Raw genomic sequence first — 21,508 nt, forward strand, 5'->3', positions numbered from 1 at the left:
TCCATTGAGGGAAGCCTTAAACTTGTACAAAGTTTCTACAAATTGCGGAGGCGGCCGACTCCGCGGTCTGGTCTCGAGTGGGGGTGACCACAGTGAACGCAGTGAAATGGTCTACCATGACGAGGCAGTGTTCATACCCCTGGAATGCAGGACCAATGGTCAGGTATTCCACCATCAGAAGCTCAAGGGGCGCTGAGGTCAGGATTGTTTGTACTGGGGCTCGCTGTGCGGGCGGTTTAGCTAATTCGCATAGGCGATAGGTCAGGCAAGTCTCGTTCACAACAGCATGCAAGCGTGGATGGTAAATTTTCTGTTGTAACCATTGCAAGGTCTTTTGAGCGCCGAAATGAGCCCCTTTTTCGTGGGCTTCTCGAGCCAGTTCGATAAGTTGGGCTCCGGGCGCAACTACCTGCCAACTCGTCATAGATGTTGTTCGTGATGTCATTTTATGATACAATAGTCCCTTTCGGATAATGAGTCTCTCCCATTGTCATAACATCAGCGGCATGTCCTGAGTCAAAGTCTGTATTTATGAGTCAGTGGGCAGTTTGCCAGCGGTTACCCATTTCCGGAGAAGCACAATTTCTTTGTCTTCTTGCTGCTGTTGGATCCACTTATCCCGGGATTATTCCAGCATGCCCCTTAGGGTCTCTGTGGAGGTACTTCCAGGGTGGCAGATGTAAGCACGGCAGCGGTGAGGGCGAACGGTATCTCTTCCCATTCTAATTCGTCGTCTCGACTGTTCCCTGGGGTTGTATGTCGAATCCTGGAGAGAGCATCAGCGTGTACATTCTTGGCCCCTCTTTTATAGATAATTTTATAGTTGAATTTTACCATCCGGGCCACCCATCTTTGTTCCAGAGCTCCCAGTTTGGCGTTTTCCAAATGGGCCAGCGGGTTATTGTCGGTCCGCACCACTGCTTCGGAGCCCGCCAGGTACTCTGCGAACCGCTCCGTCATGGCCCACACTACTGCGAGGAGTTCAAGCTTAACACTAGAACTACTGAGGTAGTCATTTTGACTACTTCGTACTATGTATTTCTCCTCTGTGACTACATTTTTTGGAATTCCGGCTTGAGACTCGGTGACTTTTCCTCAAATAGGATGCTAAAAAAGATTTTGTGGCAATAAATAATTTAGTTGCAAAAATTGCGCATTTATTTCAACATTCACCTATAACTACTAAAGGTAGTCATTTTGACTACCTGCTATATTTTGCTGTCCTTTTGTCACTAAAAGTTGCTGTAAAGTTTTGTGCATAATTTTTTCACTGTATCTTATTTACCCTGATGTTCATATAGATGTAGTTCAATTCAGATGTCAACTTTTCACATTTTCATTGTGTTACCTGGTTGTGTTATGACTGGGGAATACCGTTATGCAAAGCGATAATGTCTAGGGACCGTTTTGTAGAAATTATGCATTACCTCAGATTTGACGAGAAGTCCAATCGATCGCAGAGACTGCAAACCGACAAATTTGCTCTCTTTTCTATTGTGTGGGACAGGTTTATTGCCAATTGCATTGCTTGTTACAAACCTGGCCCATACATTACAGTTGATGAACAACTTTTCCCAAGCAAAACCAGGTGTCCTTTCACACAGTATATACCTTCCAAGCCAGATAAATATGGCCATAAATTTTGGCTAGCTGTAGCTAAGGATAGTAAATATGTTGTAAATGGCTTCCCTTATTTGGGTAAAGATGATTCACGCCGTGCTGATGACCGTTTAGCTGACCACGTAGTCATGAAACTATTGCAGCCGTTTTTGAAAAAAGGTCGAAATGTAACCACTGATAATTATTTTACATCAGTAAAACTTGCCAAACAGCTAAAAAGCCAGGGAATGACTATCGTGGGAACGCTAAATAAGATAAGACGAGAAGTGCCTAAAGAAATAAAAACAATGAAAGAAAAGTTGTACAGCACTAAAGTCTATAAAAATGAGGATAATTTTACACTTACCGTGTATCAAGTTAAGCCAACCAAAAATGTCATAATTCTGAGTTCCGTCCATCCCGATGATCTTGTTGCTTCTCAATCTCCAAAAAACCCTCCAGAAACTGTAAAGTTTTATAATGAAACAAAATATGGAGTAGATGTAGTAGATCAGATGGCACGCAAATACAGCGCAAGAACAGGTACTAGGAGATGGCCTGTTCACGCATTTGAAAATACCTTAGACTTAGCGGGTATAAATGCTTGGATATTATACAAGGAGATGACCACTGGACAAATGTCACGCAAGGCATTTTTGCAAAAGCTTGTCACAGAGTTGAGTGGTCCGTATGTTGTATCTAGGGGAAAGGGTGGCATGTCCCAAGTTGCTACATCTTCAGATGTGATGTCTCAAAAAAAATGTTGCCAGATAAAAGCAAAATGCAAAAATAATCGATCTGTTGGAAATTGTATGACTTGCCATAAGTCTTTGTGTGGGCAATGTACCGCTGTAATTGAAAGACGATGCCTGAAATGCGAATCAACAAATGTTTAGAAAGTTACCGGTTGTACTTCATAATAACCGTTGGTCGGTTTTATTGAGATTCTGCGCCATATTTTCATTTTTCTTCTCCTTCACTTACATTTTCTCTGCTTGTTGTTCTTGAGTTGTTGTTTATATGTGTGCACTTTAATAATAAATTATTTTAAAACGTCTATTATTATTGTTTTACTTAGTTTACTTTTGTTATTTCCTGTAGAAAAATCAGAAAAAAAATCAGAAAAAAAACATTCCAAAGCATTACTGTTGGATCTCACAATAACAATACAGTAAAAAAATATAATTATTAATAAATAACCACAAATGGAACTAATAATAAACGAAAACAAGTCAGTAGTCAAAATGACTACATTCAGTAGTTCTAGTAGGTGTCACGAGTACAGTAGTTCTAGTGCTAAAGGAGCTGTAATTGTCAGGGTTGCGCTCGGAATCATGGAGTGAGCGGCTTCCATACGCGATCACTCTCTCCCGGCCGTCTTGAACTTGTGATAACACAGCCCCAGCCCGTGAAGACTCCCGTCAGTGTGCAGGATGAACGGTTGTGAGAAATCCCCATAAGCTAACACCGGAGCATCGGAAAGCGCAGCCTTAAGGTCTTGGAAGGCCTCTTCTTGAGGTTGTCGCCACTGGATTTTTTGAACATTTGCCCCAGCGGGAGCCCCCTTCAGCAGGTCGTGCAGGGCTCGAGCCCGGCATGCAAAATTCTTTACGAAACAACGGTAGTATCCGGCCAACCCCAGGAAGGTCCGCACGTCTTTTATCGTCTCGGGGGTAGGCCATCCCAGAATGACACCATTCTTTTCCCGGGATGGCCTTCCGCCCTCCACTGAGGCGACTTGACCCAGATATTCGATCTGGGTGCAAAATACATGGCATTTTTGGGGTTTTACCTTCAACACGTACTTTTGCAGCTGTCCGATTACCTGCCCCAACCGCTTCAGGTGGTCCTCAAAAGTGGCAGCATAGATGATGATATCATCCTTGTATATCAACGTGGCCTCAAAATTGAGATCTCCCAGACACCGCTCCATCAACCGCTGAAAGGTACCTGGGGCATTGGCCAGTCCGAACGGCATTCGATTAAACTCAAAGAACCCCATAGGAAGTATGAATGCCGTCTTTGCCCTGTCTTCTTCTGACATAGGTACCTGCCAGTACCCACTGGCCAGGTCCAAAGTAGAAAAGTACGTCGCCTTCCCCAAGGCGGGCAAGGATTCTTCTATTTGCGGACCAACACAATAGGAGCCGCCCAGGGGCTTTGGCTTTCTTGAATCATTCCCTTTCGTAGCATTTGGGCCAGCAAAGTTTTAACCTCTTGGAAGAGTTGTGGAGGAATCTGTCGATATCATTCATGGATGGGGGCTGCTCCTGCCGTGGGAATTCCATGGGTGATGGTGGTGGTAGATCCAAAATCTTCCTCATGACTAGCAAATACCTCGTGGTACTGTTCGAGCAGTGTTTTTATCTGAGACAGCTGGGCTGCAGTTAGTCCAGAGAGTTTGGCCCGCATTTGTTCCAGGATGATTTGACCCTTTTCCTGAGTTGAAATTTCGGTAGCCGGTAGAGTACGGATAGTTACTACCCTGGGGTCCTCGGATTGCACTCTCAATTGAACTGCAGGGTCCGGTAGTACTTCTTCAAAAGGCCTTTCTAGCATGGCCAATTCTGTCTGGGGCTTCAGGGTGATGTCTTGGTCTTCAAGGCTGATGCAGCGCAGCAGGACAGTCCCCTTCTGCACTGTTGTCAGGGAGCGAGCCACCAGTATGCCAGGGGGTAAGCGCTCCGAGTAGCATGGCTCCACCTGCATCTCCACACCTTCGAATGGTATCGGGGCTTGGATGGCATGGCCACCACTGTCTGTCCAGGGTGCAGTACAAGCAGGGGAGCCGCTGGCGTGATGACTTTGCCCAGGGCCTCACCTTCCTGGCAGTCCTGGAGGATTCGTGCTTCCCGCACCAACTGCTGGAATACCTGTCCTTGGGCCGTGCGGGAACCCCACTGTTTCAAGATCTCATGTGTGGGATCATTGAGGAGTAGGTTGCCGAACTCCTGCAGTATGTTCATGCCCAGAATGACTGGGTGCTGTTTATCAGTTTCTCTGTGGGTCAGAACCACTCCTCTGAGGCTGAGGAATGTACCACACAGCGTCACCTGTACCCACACCACCCCGGCAACAGGGACCGGTAGTTGATTGGCGGCTACCAGTCTGATCATGGGCCCCCACTGGGGTCTCGCTACCTCGGGGAAATTCTGATGGAAATAAGTTGCAGGCATAGTTGTTACTTGTGACCCCATATCCACCAGGCACCGGACGACACGGCCCTCGACTTCTGCCCATACCACCGGACTTCCACCACCCCTAATCGTGGTTTCTGGCTCTGAGCGGCGTCCCCCCAGCCCGGAGCCCTCTTGTTTAATGGCCGCCGGGGTGGGTATCTCCCACGCTGCGGACACTCTCGGGCGAAGTGGCCCGGCTCCCCGCAATCATAGCACCGGGTCTGCGAGGTCTGTCTGCCCCGGGTGGGGCGGGGACCTCAGGGACCATGGTTGAAACTAGGCCGTCCAGACTCAGTCCTTCTTTTCACTTCAGCCAACTCGCCCTGGATGTTCTTCAACTACTGCTTCATTTCCTCTACCCATTGAGGCTCCGAAACTGCGTTCAAGGAAGCCTCCACACTTCGGACCTTCCCCACGGGGACCGCCATTCCCTGCTCCTGTTCTCGAGCACGTGCTTTACTTCCCACCTCGGAAAAGTCTATACGTGGATTCATTCTAATCCCGCAGTCCAGTCACCAACAGGTCGTGTAGTGTAATGTCAACAGATCCTACCCCTAAGCCGTCTTTTCTTTGGATGGCCGTGTGTAACTCTTGGAGGACATTCATATACTGCGTGATGGTCTCCCCCTCTCCCTGCATCCAACTGAACAACTGGGTTCTTAACTCTCCCACGTTGGTTGGGTCCCCATGGGCCTGTTCTAAAATCTGCAAACCCTTGTCAAAGGTGTTGCGGTGTCCTGCGGGTTTTAACATCACTGAATTCCGAGCCTCCCCATCTAATGCCATGAGAGCTACTTCTGCTTCTAGGTCAGGAGTCATCGGGTGCATTCGAAAGAGCCCCCCGCATTCGCTCTGTCCAGCTTCATAGCATGGTATTGGAGCCGGAAAATCTAAGCAGGTTGCTCAGCATAGCCCCCAACGAAATGCTGGAATGAGGGCTCTCGTCAACTGTTGAGTTCATGGCCCTGCCCTGGTCTGGGGCGTCATTGTCCGTGCTCGGAGACTGCATCCTGCCGACTACACCAAGTGTAGGTAACAGCAGGTTCGCAGGATGCAGTGATGAGATGCGAGACTGGTTGTGTTACGCTACAGGAGAGGTGAGCAAGAGTGGACCCACTGGACCGTGACGTCGAACCCTCCCTGAGCGAGCGCACCAGGTGGACCGACCCCTATACAGGGATCGTTTGGGAGCAGGCTCAAGAAGTTCAAACGTCACGGCAGCCAGGACCAGGGGTCGGCTCAAGAGGATGAGCTGCAGGGAAGCGGTGGAGGACCGGCGAGATTTCCGGGACAACCAGGGTCCGGGAGCAGAGACAGCGGAGCAGGCGGACAAGGGAGAGAGAGCAGGACCTTGGCGGGGGCAGGAGTACACCGTACTGCAAAAGAAAGACACAGGAAGGGTTAGCAGGGAAGCAGGCAGGCAAGGCACAGGAGCAGAGAGGGCGCGGGCTGGAGCAGACAGCGAGCAGCAGCACGCACGGCCTAGACTAAGCGAGGAAACTCGACAGTCAGGCGCCTCCCCTAAGGGAGGGCGGCCTGAAGTACCTGCGGGTGGCCACCGATTGGCCAGGTGATGAAACCGGATCAGGGCAGGGTGATAGACGTCCGTGCTGAAGGGACGTGCGGTCTGACCCCCCGGAGCGTGCACGGAGGCAACGTGCGCGCGGCAGAAGGCAGAGGAGGAGCGCGCCGGGAAGCCGCCCGTCGGAAGGGGGGAAGATTGGAGGCGCGCGCCGGAGCTGGCAGGCAAGAGGGACCCGGAGCGGAAGCAGACGGCGCTGCGGGACCAGCGGTAAGTATGGAGGCGATGGGAGCAGCGGTGCTGACAGTACCCTCTCTCTTACATCCCCCTCTACTGTGTCTGGCAAAAAACCTCTTAAGGATGAGTGGAGCATTGACGTTTTCCCTCGGCTCCCAAGATCTCTCCTCGGGACCAAAACCTTTCCAATCGATGAGAAAAAACGTTTTACCCCTTACCCTTTTAGAGGCCAAAATGTCTCTTACCTCAAAAACATTATCAGCGCTGACTGGTGGGGGAGAGGGTTTCGGAAGCGGGTGGAAACGATTCAGGACAACTGGCTTAAGGAGAGAGACATGGAAGGTGTTGGAGACTCGGAGCGAGGCAGGCAACTCCAACCGGTAGGACACGTTGTTGATACGTTTGAGAATCTTAAAAGGCCCAATGTAGCGAGGTCCCAGCTTGTACGAGGGGAGCTTCAACCTAATATACTTGGCAGAGAGCCAAACTTGTTGTCCCGGCAGATAAGTAGGAGAGTCCAAGCGTCTCTTGTCCGCATGTCTCTTCATGCACTCTCCGGATCTCTTGAGAGCTTCTTTAGTCTCGGACCAGACCTTGGAGAATTCCATGGCCAAGGAATCTGCTGCCGGCACCCCGGAGGTAGTGGCAATCGGTAACGGGATCCCAGGATGCATCCCAAACACTACAAAAAATGGAGACTTGGCCGAGGACTCGCTGGAATGATTATTGTAGGAAAATTCTGCCCAGGGGAGGAGATGGACCCAGTTATCTTGGTGGGCGTTAGAGAATAGACGTAGATATGACGCTAGTACCTGATTGACGCGTTCCACTTGCCCGTTGGACTGAGGGTGGTATGCGGAAGAAAAGTCTAATTTGACCTCCAGAAGTTGACATAGGGCTCTCCAAAACCGAGAAGTGAATTGTACCCCACGATCAGAAACAATATGCTGCGGGAAACCGTGAAGGCGGAAGATCTGCTGGATAAAAATCTTTGCCAATTCAGGAGCCGAGGGTAGTGCTGGCAGAGGAATAAAATGGGCCATCTTAGAGAAGCGATCGACTGCTACCAGGATAGTCGTACATCCGGACGAGTTGGGCAAATCGGTGACGAAATCCAAGGCTATATGCTGCCATGGAACCGAAGGGACGGGCAGCGGCAGCAGAAGACCGGAGGGTGGCCGTCTGGGAACTTTGACCTTGGCACAGGACGAGCAAGATGCCGTGAAGTCAATCACATCCTGGCGAAGTGTAGGCCACCAATAGAAACGAGTAATGAGATCCAGCGTTTTCTTGATTCCCACATGCCCCGAAAGTTTAGAGGAATGACCCCAGCGCAGCACCTCTCTCCTATCTGCCTCAGAGACGTAGGTCTTGCCTGGAGGAGGAGTGATGAGATTCACTGGAGCCACTGTGATGATCTTGGCCGGATCGATGATATGAGCCGGTTCCTCCACCAGATCTGGAGATTGCAGAGACCGGGACAATGCGTCAGCCTTGACGTTTTTAGGTCCGGGGCGAAAACGTATCTCGAAATCGAACCGTCCAAAAAAGAGAGACCATCTAGCTTGCCGGGGGTTCAGTCTGTGGGCTGTCTGGAGGTACGCTAGATTTTTGTGATCGGTAAAGATGGTAAATGGGTGGACCGACCCCTCCAGAAGATAGCGCCACTCCTCCATTGCCAATTTTATGGCTAACAACTCGCGGTCCCCGATGGAGTAATTACATTCAGCGGGAGAGAACGCCTTTGAGAAGAACCCACAGGTAGCCAGTCGCCCGGACGAGGATCTTTGAGAGAGAACAGCACCAGCTCCTGTGGATGAGGCATCTACTTCCAAAACGAAGGGTTTGTTAACTTGGGGACGGTGGAGCACTGGTGCTGTCGCAAAGGCCTGTTTCAAACTGGAAAAAGCCTCTTCACCCTCTGGTGGCCAGAGCGAGGGATTGGTACCCCTGCGAGTAAGACTGGAAAGGGGTTTGATGAGAGATGAAAAATGTGGCACAAATTGACGATAATAATTGGCGAAGCCGAGGAACCGTTGAATTGCCTTGGTACCCACCGGGCGAGGCCATTGGAGAATTGCCGACAATTTCTCAGGATCCATCTCTAGCCCAGAATCCGACACCACGTAACCCAAGAAGGGCAATGAAGATTGCTCAAAGAGACACTTCTCAAGCTTCGCGTAGAGATGATTTTCCCGCAGACGCTGTAGTACCTGACGAACACTCCTTCTGTGCGATGCCAGATCTGGGGAAAAAATAAGGATGTCATCTAGGTACACTACCACGCAGGAGTATAGCAGGTCTCGGAAGATGTCATTAACGAATTCCTGAAACACCGCGGGAGCATTGCAGAGGCCGAAGGGCATGACAAGATATTCATAGTGCCCGTCCCGGGTGTTAAAGGCCGTTTTCCACTCGTCGCCGGAGCGGATGCGAACGAGGTTATAGGCTCCGCGCAGGTCCAGCTTAGAAAAGATGCGGGCTCCACGTAAACGCTCGAAGAGTTCAGGAATAAGCGGCAAGGGATACTTATTCTTGATCGTAATGTTGTTTAATCCCCGGAAATCAATACAAGGACGAAGTGAACCGTCCTTCTTCTTCACAAAGAAAAACCCGGCACCGGCAGGCGAAGAGGACTTTCGGATGAACCCTCTGGCTAAATTATCCCGGATGTATTCGGACATGGCCGCGGTTTCAGCTGGAGACAGGGGATAAATTCGCCCTCTGGGCGGTGTGGTTCCGGGTCGTAGGTCGATAGGACAATCGTACGGCCGATGTGGGGGTAGGGTCTCTGCCTCTTTCTTGTCAAAGACATCCGAAAATGACCAGTATGCAGCAGGTAAGCCCGCAGGGCCCGAGGAGACTGGAGAAGGAATAGCCGGAAGAACGGATCCTAGACACCTCTCTTGGCAAGGATGCCCCCAGCGGAGGACCTCCCCAGAACGCCAATCCAACACGGGTTCATGTGTCCTAAGCCAGGGAAGCCCAAGTAGCAGAGCGTGGGACAGGTTGGGTAGAACGTAGAATGCGATCAGCTCCTGGTGCAAGGCCCCGACTTGCAGACGGACCTCCTCCGTAACCTGGGACACTGATACCTGCAGAGGTCTCCCATCCACAGAGGCGATAACACGTGGAGTCTTTAGGGTAATTACGGGAATCCGGTACTTCCTCGCCTCTCTTAACCGGATGAAATTTCCCGCCGCGCCCGAGTCCACATAGGCCACCTCCGAAGCACGTCTCTGACCAAAAACCAGCTGCACTGAAAAAGTAAGAGGATGAGAGGAGTGGGACACACCTAGGGCGGCCTCTCTTACCTGACCTAGGTGGAGGAGTTTCCCGGTCTCTCAGGACAAGATCGTAGAAAGTGAGACGCGCTGCCACAATACAGGCACAATCCCTCCGTCAGTCTCTCCCTCCGGCGCTGTTCCGCCAACTTGACCCGATCTACTTGCATCGGTTCTGGCGCCGAACTGGAAGATGGCCCAAGTGGACGTGGAATAGAGGGCCTATGGAGAGAAGAAGAAGATCTCAGCGGTCTTCTCTCCCTAGCGGCCTCGCGGTTGCGCTCCTGGAACCGGAGGTCGATCCGGGTGGCCAAGGAAATGAGATCCTCTAAGTTAGGCGGGGTATCTCGTCCCGCCAGTTCGTCCTTAATCCTGCCCGAGAGACCACGCCAGAAGGCCCCAACCAAAGCCTCATTATTCCACTCCAACTCAGAGGCCAAGGTACGGAATCGGATGGCGTATTGTCCGACCGTGAGCAAACCCTGAGTGAGGCAGAAAAGGGACTCAGTTGCGGAAGCCAACCGACCGGGCTTGTCAAAAACTTTACGGAAAGTGTCCGTGAAGGTCTGGAGGTTACAAACTATAGGGTCATCCCGTTCCCACAGGGGATTCACCCAGGAGAGGGCCTCTCCCTCCAAATGGGACACAATGAAGGCTACTTTTGCCCGGTCAGTGGGATACTGCTGAGGCAGAAGTTCAAAGTGCAACCGGCACTGATTCAAAAAACCCCTGCATAATTTTGGGTCGCCGCCATACCGTGGCGGTTTACCAAGCCTAGGGGATGGGGCATGTACAGGATCTGGAGTACGAGACGAGTCTCGTGCGGCTGCGGACTGGAGGGAGAGCAGCCGATCGTCGACCGAAACCATATAGGAGAGGATATGAGCCTGGGTATCTCGTTGTTGACCCAGCTCCTGCTGAAGGCTGGCCAATTGGGAGGCGTTCCTGGGATCTGCGGCCTGTAGGGCCGACAGGCGGGAGTCCATGGTCTTCATAAAAGACATTATGCGGGTTTGGTTCTCCTGTAAGAATACTAGCTCTTTCTGGGCAGCGGTCCCGGCGGGGTCCATGGCCTGACTGTTCTGTTACGCTACAGGAGAGGTGAGCAAGAGTGGACCCACTGGACCGTGACGTCGAACCCTCCCTGAGCGAGCGCACCAGGTGGACCGACCCCTATACAGGGATCGTTTGGGAGCAGGCTCAAGAAGTTCAAACGTCACGGCAGCCAGGACCAGGGGTCGGCTCAAGAGGATGAGCTGCAGGGAAGCGGTGGAGGACCGGCGAGATTCCGGGACAACCAGGGTCCGGGAGCAGAGACAGCGGAGCAGGCGGACAAGGGAGAGAGAGCAGGACCTGGGCGGAGGCAGGAGTACACCGTACTGCAAAAGAAAGACACAGGAAGGGTTAGCAGGGAAGCAGGCAGGCAAGGCACAGGAGCAGAGAGGGCGCGGGCTGGAGCAGACAGCGAGCAGCAGCGCGCACGGCCTAGACTAAGCGAGGAAACTCGACAGTCAGGCGCCTCCCCTAAGGGAGGGCGGCCTGAAGTACCTGCGGGTGGCCACCGATTGGCCAGGTGATGAAACCGGATCAGGGCAGGGTGATAGACGTCCGTGCTGAAGGGACGCGCGGTCTGACCCCCCGGCGCGTGCACGGAGGCAACGTGCGCGCGGCAGAAGGCAGAGGAGGAGCGCGCCGGGAAGCCGCCCGTCGGAAGGGGGGAAGATTGGAGGCGCGCGCCGGAGCTGGCAGGCAAGAGGGACCCGGAGCGGAAGCAGACGGCGCTGCGGGACCAGCGGTAAGTATGGAGGCGATGGGAGCAGCGGTGCTGACAGGTTGCACTTTGAAAAGCAAACTTTTATAATTTGAAGCCGCTATGGCTATACTAAGCAATCAGAAAGGGGTAACAACAGTTGTCCTCGCAGGGACTCAGTCCAGCCAAACACTATTTGAAAAGAACAGGACTAACCCAGCCGAGGCCAGTTACTATGGGGCCACGGTATAGCCATCTACGGGTCCTTATACTCTATAATGTCATTTATCCGTCCTGACGTCCCTCGGCGTCTCTGTGGAAGCTGCGCTGCTGATGAAGCTGGTTTGGCGTCTTTGATAAGGCTGCTCTGGCGTCTTTGATGAGGTTGCCTTGGCGTCGCAGCCGCTGGGCCCAGCTGCTGAAGATTTGGAATAGTCTTCGAGCGTTCCAGCGCCCAGGAGGAGTTGGGACACAACAGGCCCTGATGGAGTCCTGAGATGAAGTAACCCCCTGTTGTAACAGCGGGGTTGCGCTTGTTATCAAGTTCAATGGGACTCCTGTCCCCAAGCAGGGTTGTGTCGCAGTCCTCAAGAGTGGCGGTTTACTGGCCACGCGCACAGCCTGAGGCTGTGTGCAGAGTGTCTCTGTTGATGAGGAACAGGCCCCAACTGCCAACTGCAGCGGGGTGAAGGTGGCTGTGAGCGGTGATAGACAGGCCACAACCATGGGCTGAAGTGAAACGGCAGCGTCCGCGGGTGGCAACGGGCCGCAACTGCGGGCTGAAAGGGGATGACAGCAGCCAGGAGAGGGAGCGGACAGGCCACGGAGGGCTTGAGCTCAGCGGTAACAGCCGAGGATGACCGGGGGCAGATCGTAACCCGGGATTGGGGTGAAGAGGCAGTCCCTGTCGGTAAGCTCGGCGCCTCTTTCCTGAGGGCCACTGCGTATCTATCCTCTGCTGCTGGTCTCTTCTCTCAACTGTCAGTATCCTTCCTGTTCTCTCACTCCCCCTCCGTCTCCTGCTCCGTGTCTGACGTATCACCAATTGACTCCTCTCCGCGCTCCCTGTCCCTTTTATACTCACCCCTCCCCTTGCTGTCCTGTCACTCTCAACAGTCCACTCTCCTCCTCTGTTCCCCGGGTACTGTTTCCTTAGGAACTGAGATGGCGGTCCCCTTGGTTTCAGCCCGGACACTCTGTGGGGGTCCTCCACCCTACACATGTACAGTGTGTAGTTCTAGCATGTGGGCACGTCTCACACTAGTCGATGATCTGGCACTTGTATGCACTGCCGCAGCAGCAACTGTAGGCGACTTACGGAAATGGGTACTGATGCAGTGTACCTTGACCTGAATCTCTGTCAAAACTGGGTAGGTTTTCAGAAACCACTGAACTATCAAGTTGAGCACGTTTACCAAGCATGGTACATGTGTAAGCTTGCCAAGCTTCACATCTGCCACCAGTTTACGTTTATTATCACAAGTAACCATGCCTGGTTGGAGGTTCAACTGCAAAAAACACAGATCTGTCTTGTCTGTTATTCCTTTAGGTAACTGGTGTGTGGTTTGTGTTCTAGACAAATTCACTTCAGCAGAGTCTGTTGACGCTTTGCTCAGGCAGTGCTGCAGAGTTTCCAGCTGATGTGGACCACATGTCCTGAAATAGCAGATTGGAAATGGAGGATGAAGAGTAGTAGAAGGGACTGCAGGAACTGGTGGATGAGGTGAAGGAAACTCTGATAGAAGTAGGAGAAGCAATCCTTGGCATATGACATACCAGGGTGGGACTCTGCTCTGGCCTCCACAATGTTTACCCAGTGTGCCATCAGGGAAATGGAAAAACTTTTTACCGCTGGTCACAGCTGCTGGCTCACACTGTAATCTGACAGCATGGGAATGCAGTGCTCTGACTGGCGGTAATAATCTTACCGCCAATCATAGCCTTCAGTGTTTCTCATGCTGTGATGCAGATGAAAGTGTGGTAAACACCCAATGTTCATTATGCTTAACCCAAACTGTAACACAGACTTCATAGAGGTCCATGTTAAGTGTCCATGCCCAAACAGTAGGAGTTTGGTTTGGATCCCAAACTTTACTGTACGGGTTTGCCCATCACTACTAAGCAATATTTAATTGTGTTGTTTTCTTCTCTAGGTAAAATTGTGTGAGAATATCCAAACAAGATTCGTAATAACCTTAGGAACAGTAAGAGGATCTAACTGCAGGGATGCCTGATAATTCTGAGCAGAGTCTAAAATGCCCAGCTAAAATGTAATGTTGGCTGCACTTGCACACCACCAGTCCATTCATTTTCTATGCAATTACCAGAATAAGCAAAATGCTGTGCTGAGCTATTTCCAACAGTCACATAGAGAGTGAATGTAATGTTGATGCCACATTATGCCCCAGTTTTCAGGATCAGACCCTACCAATCAGAAAAATATCACCTGTAATAACTCAGTTTCTCATTTTATTTATATCTTACTAGATGGTGGCCCAAGTCTAACGCATCGGGTATTCTAGAATATGTAAAGGGAATCTGTCACCCCATTTTTGCCCCATAAGCTGGGGCCACCGCCATCAGGGGCTTATCTACAGCATTCTGTATGAAGATGGCAGGCGCCGGATGGGACGGCGACACCCATGGGACCAGACCGAATGCCGGGGTGAGTATAATCTAACTGTTTTTTCTTATCTTTCAGATTTCATCGGGGTGGGCAGGCAGTGGCGGGATCTTGCGCATGTAGTCAGGCGGCGGCGGTCCTGGTCCTGCCAATTCACGGCCGGACAGCGCCTGTCACTGATTAGTCGCGATCAATCAGCGATGCGGGATTTCTGTTACAAACAGACAGACAGAATTAGACGATTATATAGTACTAGATTAAGGCCCGATGCTATCGCATCGAGAGGATATTGACACACCTCTTGCCATGATAACCCTCAATACACACACACGTCCTCAACATACACTCCTCTCACCTTTCACCATCTCCACTCACATCCACTCACTCTTTCACTCCACATACGACCCTTTCTCTCACTCCGTCTCTCATACTCACACTGTCATCGTCGCTGCTCCATGATCCCCGACATCTTCTTCCACCGGCGCCATCCTGGATCCCGACGTTGTCCACGCCGGCGACATGTTCTTGCGGCCATGCCATCTTGAGTATTCTGAAATCCTGTGAGTGGACATTAGTGGAGATAGTGAAAGGTGAGAGGAGTGTGTGTTGAGGAGTGGTGTGTTGAGGGTTAACATGGCAAGAGGTGTGCTGTGACGTCACCAGTTACAACTGGACGGAAGTTGTTACAACCCGGAAGCTGCTTAGCGCATTTATTATAGTAGATTAAGGCCCGATGCTATCGCATCAGGAGGATAGTGACACACCTCTTGCCATGTGAACCCTCAACACACAGTCCTCCTCAACACACCACACCGCCTCAACACACACTCCTCTCACCTTTCACCATCTCCACTCACGTCCACTCACTCTTTCACTCCACATACGACCCTTTCTCTCACTCCGTCTCTCATACTCACACCGTCATCGTCGCTGCTCCACGATCCCCGACATCTTCTTCCGCCGGCGCCATCCTGGATCCCGACATTGTCCACGCCGGCGACATGTTCCTGCGGCCATGCCATCTTGAGTATTCTGAAATCCTGTGAGTGGACATTAGTGGAGATAGTGAAAGGTGAGAGGAGTGTGTGTTGAGGAGTGGTGTGTTGAGGGTTAACATGGCAAGAGGTGTGCTGTGACGTCACCAGTTACAACTGGACGGAAGTTGTTACAACCTGGAAGCTGATTAGCGCATTTATTATAGTAGATTAAGGCCCGATGCTATCGCATCGGGAGGATAGTGACACACCTCTTGCCATGTGAACCCTCAACACACACTCCTCCTGAACACACCACACCGCCTCAACGCACACTCCTCTCACCTTTCACCATCTCCACTCACGTCCACTCACTCTTTCACTCCACATACGACCCTTTCTCTCACTCCGTCTCTCATACTCAGACCGTCATCATCGCTGCTCCACGTTCCCTGACATCTTCTTCCACCGGCGCCATCCTTGATCCCGACGTTGTCCACGCCGGCGACATGTTCTTGCGGCCACGCCATCTTGAGTATTCTCAAATCCTGCGAGTGAACATTAGTGGAGATAGTGAAAGGTGAGAGGAGTGTGTGTTGAGGAGTGGTGTGTTGAGGGTTAACATGGCAAGAGGTGTGCTGTGACGTCACCAGTTACAACTGGACGGAAGTTGTTACAACCTGGAAGCTGCTTAGCGCATTTATTATAGTAGATTAAGGCCCGATGCTATCGCATCGGGAGGATAGTGACACATCTCTTGCCATGTGAACCCTCAACACACACTCCTCCTGGACACACCACACCGCCTCAACACACACTCCTCTCACCTTTCACCATCTCCACTCACTCTTTCACTCCACATACGACCCTTTCTCTCACTCCGTCTCACATACTCACACCGTCATCATCGCTGCTCCACGATCCCCGACATCTTCTTCCACCGGCGCCATCCTAAATCCCGACGTTGTCCACGCCGGCAACATGTTCTTGCGGCCACGCCATCTTGAGTATTCTAAAATCCTGCGACTGGATGTTAGTGGAGATAGTGAAAGGTGACAGGAGTGTGTGTTGAGGAGGAGTGGTGTGTTGAGGGTTAACATGGCAAGAGGTGTGCTGTGACATCACCAGTTACAACTGGACGGAAGTTGTTACAACCCGGAAGCTGCTTAGCACATTTATTATAGTAGATAGATGTATCACACCTATGTTTTTATGTGGATAAGATATTTACATAGTGAGCCTCAAGAAGGACAGTATTACTGATGTATGTAAAGTGCTATTGAAATAATAGTACTCTATTAATAAATAAAAAATTAATTATTATTACCTAAGTTATGTAGGTATGTGTTAGCTATGTAGTTGAAATCTACGTATGTTTGCCTAAATTTTTTTTGTTTTTGCCTTTTTTTTTTAATCTATATATACCTATACCTATGTATATTTTTATGGATTTAAATATGTCTATGACATATATGTGAAAGAGATAATTAGTGTAAGATATATCTATCTGCTTAAAATATTTATATATATAACATATATCAAGCTATGTATAGAAGTCTTAGAAGTCTATTATCTATATCTATTTAGAATGTAACTATTATTTATATATCTATATATCTATCAATTCCAGGACCAACTTAAATAGTTTAAAGTAAGACATTTTTGTAAACGACATTTCTAGTGAAGATTTTTGGGCTATTTGGTAGCAATTGTCCTTGAAGTGGTGTATCCACCACTTTGACCCTAACGTTGCTGCGTTGCTTTACTCGGCAGAATGCAACATTAAATTGTCCATGGGCAAATACAGGTTCGGGCAAAAAAATTCCAACTCGATTGAGGGTCTGTCCTTGGGATTTGTTAATGGTCATAGCAAAAGCAGGTTTTAGAGGAAACTGTTGACGTTTTAATTTAAAAGGTAACCCAGTTTCTGAAGGACACAAATCGATGCGTGGAATAAACACAATGTCTCCTTCAGCTGAGCCAGTAATCACTTTAGCCTGTATGATGTTGCGGAGTAAGGCAATGACAATGAGGCGAGTGCCATTGCAGAGACCTTTCTTGGTGTTTAGGTTTCTTAATAGCATCACAATGGTGCCAATTTTAAGTTTTAAGAGATGTGATGGCATTCCTGATGGTGTCAGAGAGTTTAAAAATTCAACTGGGTAGTTTTCACATTCCTCTGCCTCATCAGCATCGACAGAATCATCACTTGTATATACAGTATAATCACCACTAATGCGATCCATTACTTTACAGTTCAGAAAATCGACGTCATCATTTTTCGGACATAGTATAGCATGTGATGCAGCAGTGTCGAGGCTTTGTTGGTCATTAACATCAATGCAAATATGGTCTCCAAAGATCTCGGTTACTATAGAGCCAGTGCAAAGCATGTCTGGAGGAATTTCAATGACATCCTCTCCAAGGTTATGTTCATTAGACAGCTCACCATTTCCAAGTTTAAGCAACCAAGTGCTGTATTCAGGATCAGTGGAGCGCATGTTGTTAATTAGCGGTAGTCTGGTAAAATGTTGCCAATGTTCTGAATATTTAATGCAGGAATCTACAATGTCTATTCTTGTTCCATGAGCGATGACGGGAAGACATTGTCTGAAGTCTCCTCCAAGAACAATAACTTTACCTCCAAATGGTGTTTTATTTTTTTCAGCAACATTTGTTGTCATGATGTCACATAGAAGTCTATCTATCACATTCAATGCATGTTTTTGGACCATAGTGCACTCATCAATAATAAAAAGTTTTGTACTCTGTAAATGTTTTCCTACATTTGTATCGTTTTTAATCCTGGAAACAGATGTTTCGTTGATCGGAATAGGTATGCCATATAGAGAGTGGATTGTTCGGCCTCCTTGTATCAAGTTAGATGCTATTCCTGTAGTTGCTGCAGGTGACACAATTTCTCCTTGTCTTCTTAAATGATGTGTAAGTAGATGGTATAGGTAGGTCTTTCCACTGCCACCAGGTCCATCGAGAAAAAAGCACTTTGGTATTAAACTGCTATTTTGTAAAGCTTCAGTAATGACATCATAGGCAAAAAGATGCTCCTGATTAAGAGATTCTTTCATCTCTGCAGCTTTTTTTAACTCATAATCCTTATCATATTGTTTAAGGAGTTGTTTAATATTTTTTGCTGGGCGTGGTAAATTATAATCAGCAAAAGTTTTTCCATGGACTATGAGGACATCTTGGACATCTTTCATAGCATATCCTTCACAATCGATACACTCTTCAGTGTTGCTGTGGTATGTATGACAATAGTCTTGTAAAAAATGGTCCTTAAATTCATTCCACAATTCAAGTGGATTACTGGGGGGGCCAAAAATACAGATATAAGCAAACATGTCTCTAAGTTGGGAAGGCATGTTAAGAATGCAAGCATCTGTTAAAGTATGTCTCCAGATGCTATCATCGAATAATAATCCAAGTGCTAACGCAGCATCCTTAAAGGTTTCATGCATAACTCCATTGACGGTTTTAATGCTGTCAAAACTGGTAGCAGCTTTTACATGCAGTAACAACAAACGTAAATAATAGCGTTCTTGGTCTTTCACACTAACAGTATACATTCTTCCAATAACTGTGAGACCCCCTCGTTTTCTTTGTTCCCATGTGCCTTGTTTCCAAACGTAGTGTTCTGGAATTTCGCTGTAGAAATAGTTATGTGCATTGTGGTCGATCTTATTAAGGTTGAAATACGCCATAAGTGTAGAATTGGAATTGAGCTTTTGATGGATGTTGTCTGCAGAGTCATTCTCATGAAAATAGAGTGGTTGAGAATTAGGCAGATGTACGGCTAGGTGAATGATGGCATGAGATTGTTTATGCATAGGAAAAGCAAATATCCGCCATGCAGCCTCAGGTGCACTAACATATCTGGTATCCGTAAATTGGTGTGTTTCATCATGTTGGATGTTATTTTGGGAAATTTCAAGGTTGGCTTTGTCATGTCCTTTGTAAACGTATTTAAATAAATATTTTACACTTTGAATGGAAGCACATATTTCTACATTAATATGGCACTTGTATTTGGTGAGTAAAAATGGGTTATATGGAACTACCCATGAATTGTCAATCGTCTTAGAATGGTGTTCATATGTTTTGCCAATGGGTCTGCGGTAAGTGGGATAGCCATCCTTTTCTTTGATGGTATATGGTTGGTTTTGTTTTGGGAAACCTTTGCTACACTTTCCAAGATCCATACAGGGAGAATTAGGATTGTGTTCTCCACAGGGACCATGAATCATGTGTTGAAGAACAATGTTATGGAGCTGAGGGTAGATTGTTTCATCAGGTATTTCAGCCCAGACTATATTGTCTATGTCCGCCTCAGTCCGTACTTTAGACAGGCTGTCAAGAATAATTAAAATATGAGCGTGTGGGAGACCACGCTTCTGAAATTCAATGACATGGACCATTGCAGTGACGTTTCCAAATAATCCACTGCTAATGTCTTTTAAGAGGGATTCCAGTTTAATTTTAAAGACACGTGCAACCAAGTCTGGTCTGTGTTCAACACGCTGCCACGGTTCTAAATGTGTAGTAATCTCATTCCACTTAGGATTACATGTCATGGTGATAAATAGATCTGGTCGACCATACTTTGTAACAATAGCCATAGCATCCTGGTAGCGCTGCTGCATGTTTCTTGGACTGCCTTCAAAAGAAGATGGTAAAATGACGGTTTTCCCAATAGGGATGCCCTTTTGAACCGATTTTTTGAGTAGATGTTCTTGAAGGAGGCAGTAATCCTCCACTTTTATATCTTTTTGGTGTTTGCGGATGTAATGTAGGCGATTAGCTTCGATTTTGACATAAGCATCTACTAAATATTGCTGTGTTAGCTTACCACCATTGAGGAGTGGATTAAAGTAATTTCTGACAGATAACATATAGCAATAGTATTGGAGTTGAGTGATCCTCCTCGAACTTTTGCCTTGTCGTTTGAGTCCATCATGCCATCCTTGGTCTCCATAAGGGAAAAATATTGGATAGAGGAGGGCATCCAAATTGCTATGGAGAATACTAATTTGTTGTGTTTTTGGAGCTAAAGGGTTATGGGGATCAGGTTTTAAATGAATTAATATGTCTCTATTGAAAGGTGGCTCACCATTGTCATTTTGAAACACGACTGCTACTTCACTGAGAGTGGGATTATTGTAGCGTCGAGGGTCTTGAGTACGATCTTGTTTAATAGCCATAGTGATGTTTGGCATGACAGTTCCGTTTTGTAGAGATTTAATTTTTTCTTGTTCTTCCACATCACGTAACATTTGATAAGCTTCCACAAAAGGATTAAAAGTTTGGATTTGAAGGGCAACAATGTAGGATGACATTTTTGATTTTCTTTACATCGTAAGCGTTGTTCGTTTGCGGTAGTGGTATCGAGAATGTAAAGTTGGGCAAATGCGCGTTGCTGGTCATCTGAGGGATGTAGTGTTCCAGTTCTATGATAGATCTGGCCATGTATGCGGAAACAGTATGGGCCATATCCAGGAGGTGGTGAAATATTTGCACCCATGGAGGCAAAAGCAAAGGAACTGTTAATACTTCGAATATTATCCATGAAATTTTTGCTAAATTCACTTTGCCCTTTCAGCAAACGTGTAAAGACATCAGGATATTGTAGTATGGGTACATGGACTTTACCCTTCTGACAGCAGAGCGTAAAGTTGTTATCAGAAGGTATCGCTGCTACAAAATGCAAAGCTTCGCAATGCTCACATACATTGGTCATGTCACCACAGCTGTGTTCGGTAATACTATTTTCATCATTAGTGAAAATGTGAGGTTGTAGTAGAAGTGCATGTCCAACCGATGGGGTGCGCCTAGTTTTGAGACCAACGTATATTTGTCTTGGTTGCACTTTCTGCAGGCTAACTGCAGCTTGTATGTGAAGAAACTGTGCGTTGGTATTGAATTGGTGGTATTGATAGGGCAGAAATAGATTGCTGATTAGTTATGTCAGTGAACGGCATATAGGATGAAGTGTGGTAGTAACTTGTTCCACATGCTGATGTGGAAGCATCCTGTTGTGAGTCTACTAATAATGATGAGGAAGAAGCCGTCTGTTGTTGGCGGTGATGGCGTGTAGAGGCTTCTTCAGCCAATGTAATAGATTTAGAGTTAGGGGATTCGTGTGTGAGACGACGGCGTTTATAAGCCTTAATCTTGTCAAGTCGATGCTGTTTTTCCTCAGGAGTCTCATTAGCACGGCGTTGTTTTTGTCGTAGTGCTAAAGCTGCTTTCCTTTCACTGGCATTGGCATACTTTTTGTAATGACTCATGTTGGCACAGTTAAAGGAGTCTATTTGGCAGTTAT

General features: G+C 48.3%; 1 long non-coding RNA gene across 2 annotated transcripts in view; it reads left to right on the forward strand.

Moving 5' to 3' along the window:
• LOC141085621 (uncharacterized) overlaps positions 1–21,508 on the forward strand; it is a 384,296-nt gene that overhangs the window by 128,045 nt on the left and 234,743 nt on the right. For both annotated transcript variants that reach the window (XR_012231339.1, XR_012231338.1), the window contains exon 3: positions 14,059–14,236. This is a non-coding gene — a long non-coding RNA (uncharacterized lncRNA). The remainder of the gene's footprint in view (positions 1–14,058; positions 14,237–21,508) is intronic.

The sequence above is a fragment of the Dendrobates tinctorius genome, unplaced genomic scaffold, assembly GCF_039654945.1.
Source record: "Dendrobates tinctorius isolate UK_male_01 unplaced genomic scaffold, ASM3965494v1 ptg000028l, whole genome shotgun sequence".
Taxonomy (NCBI): Eukaryota; Metazoa; Chordata; class Amphibia; order Anura; family Dendrobatidae; genus Dendrobates; species Dendrobates tinctorius.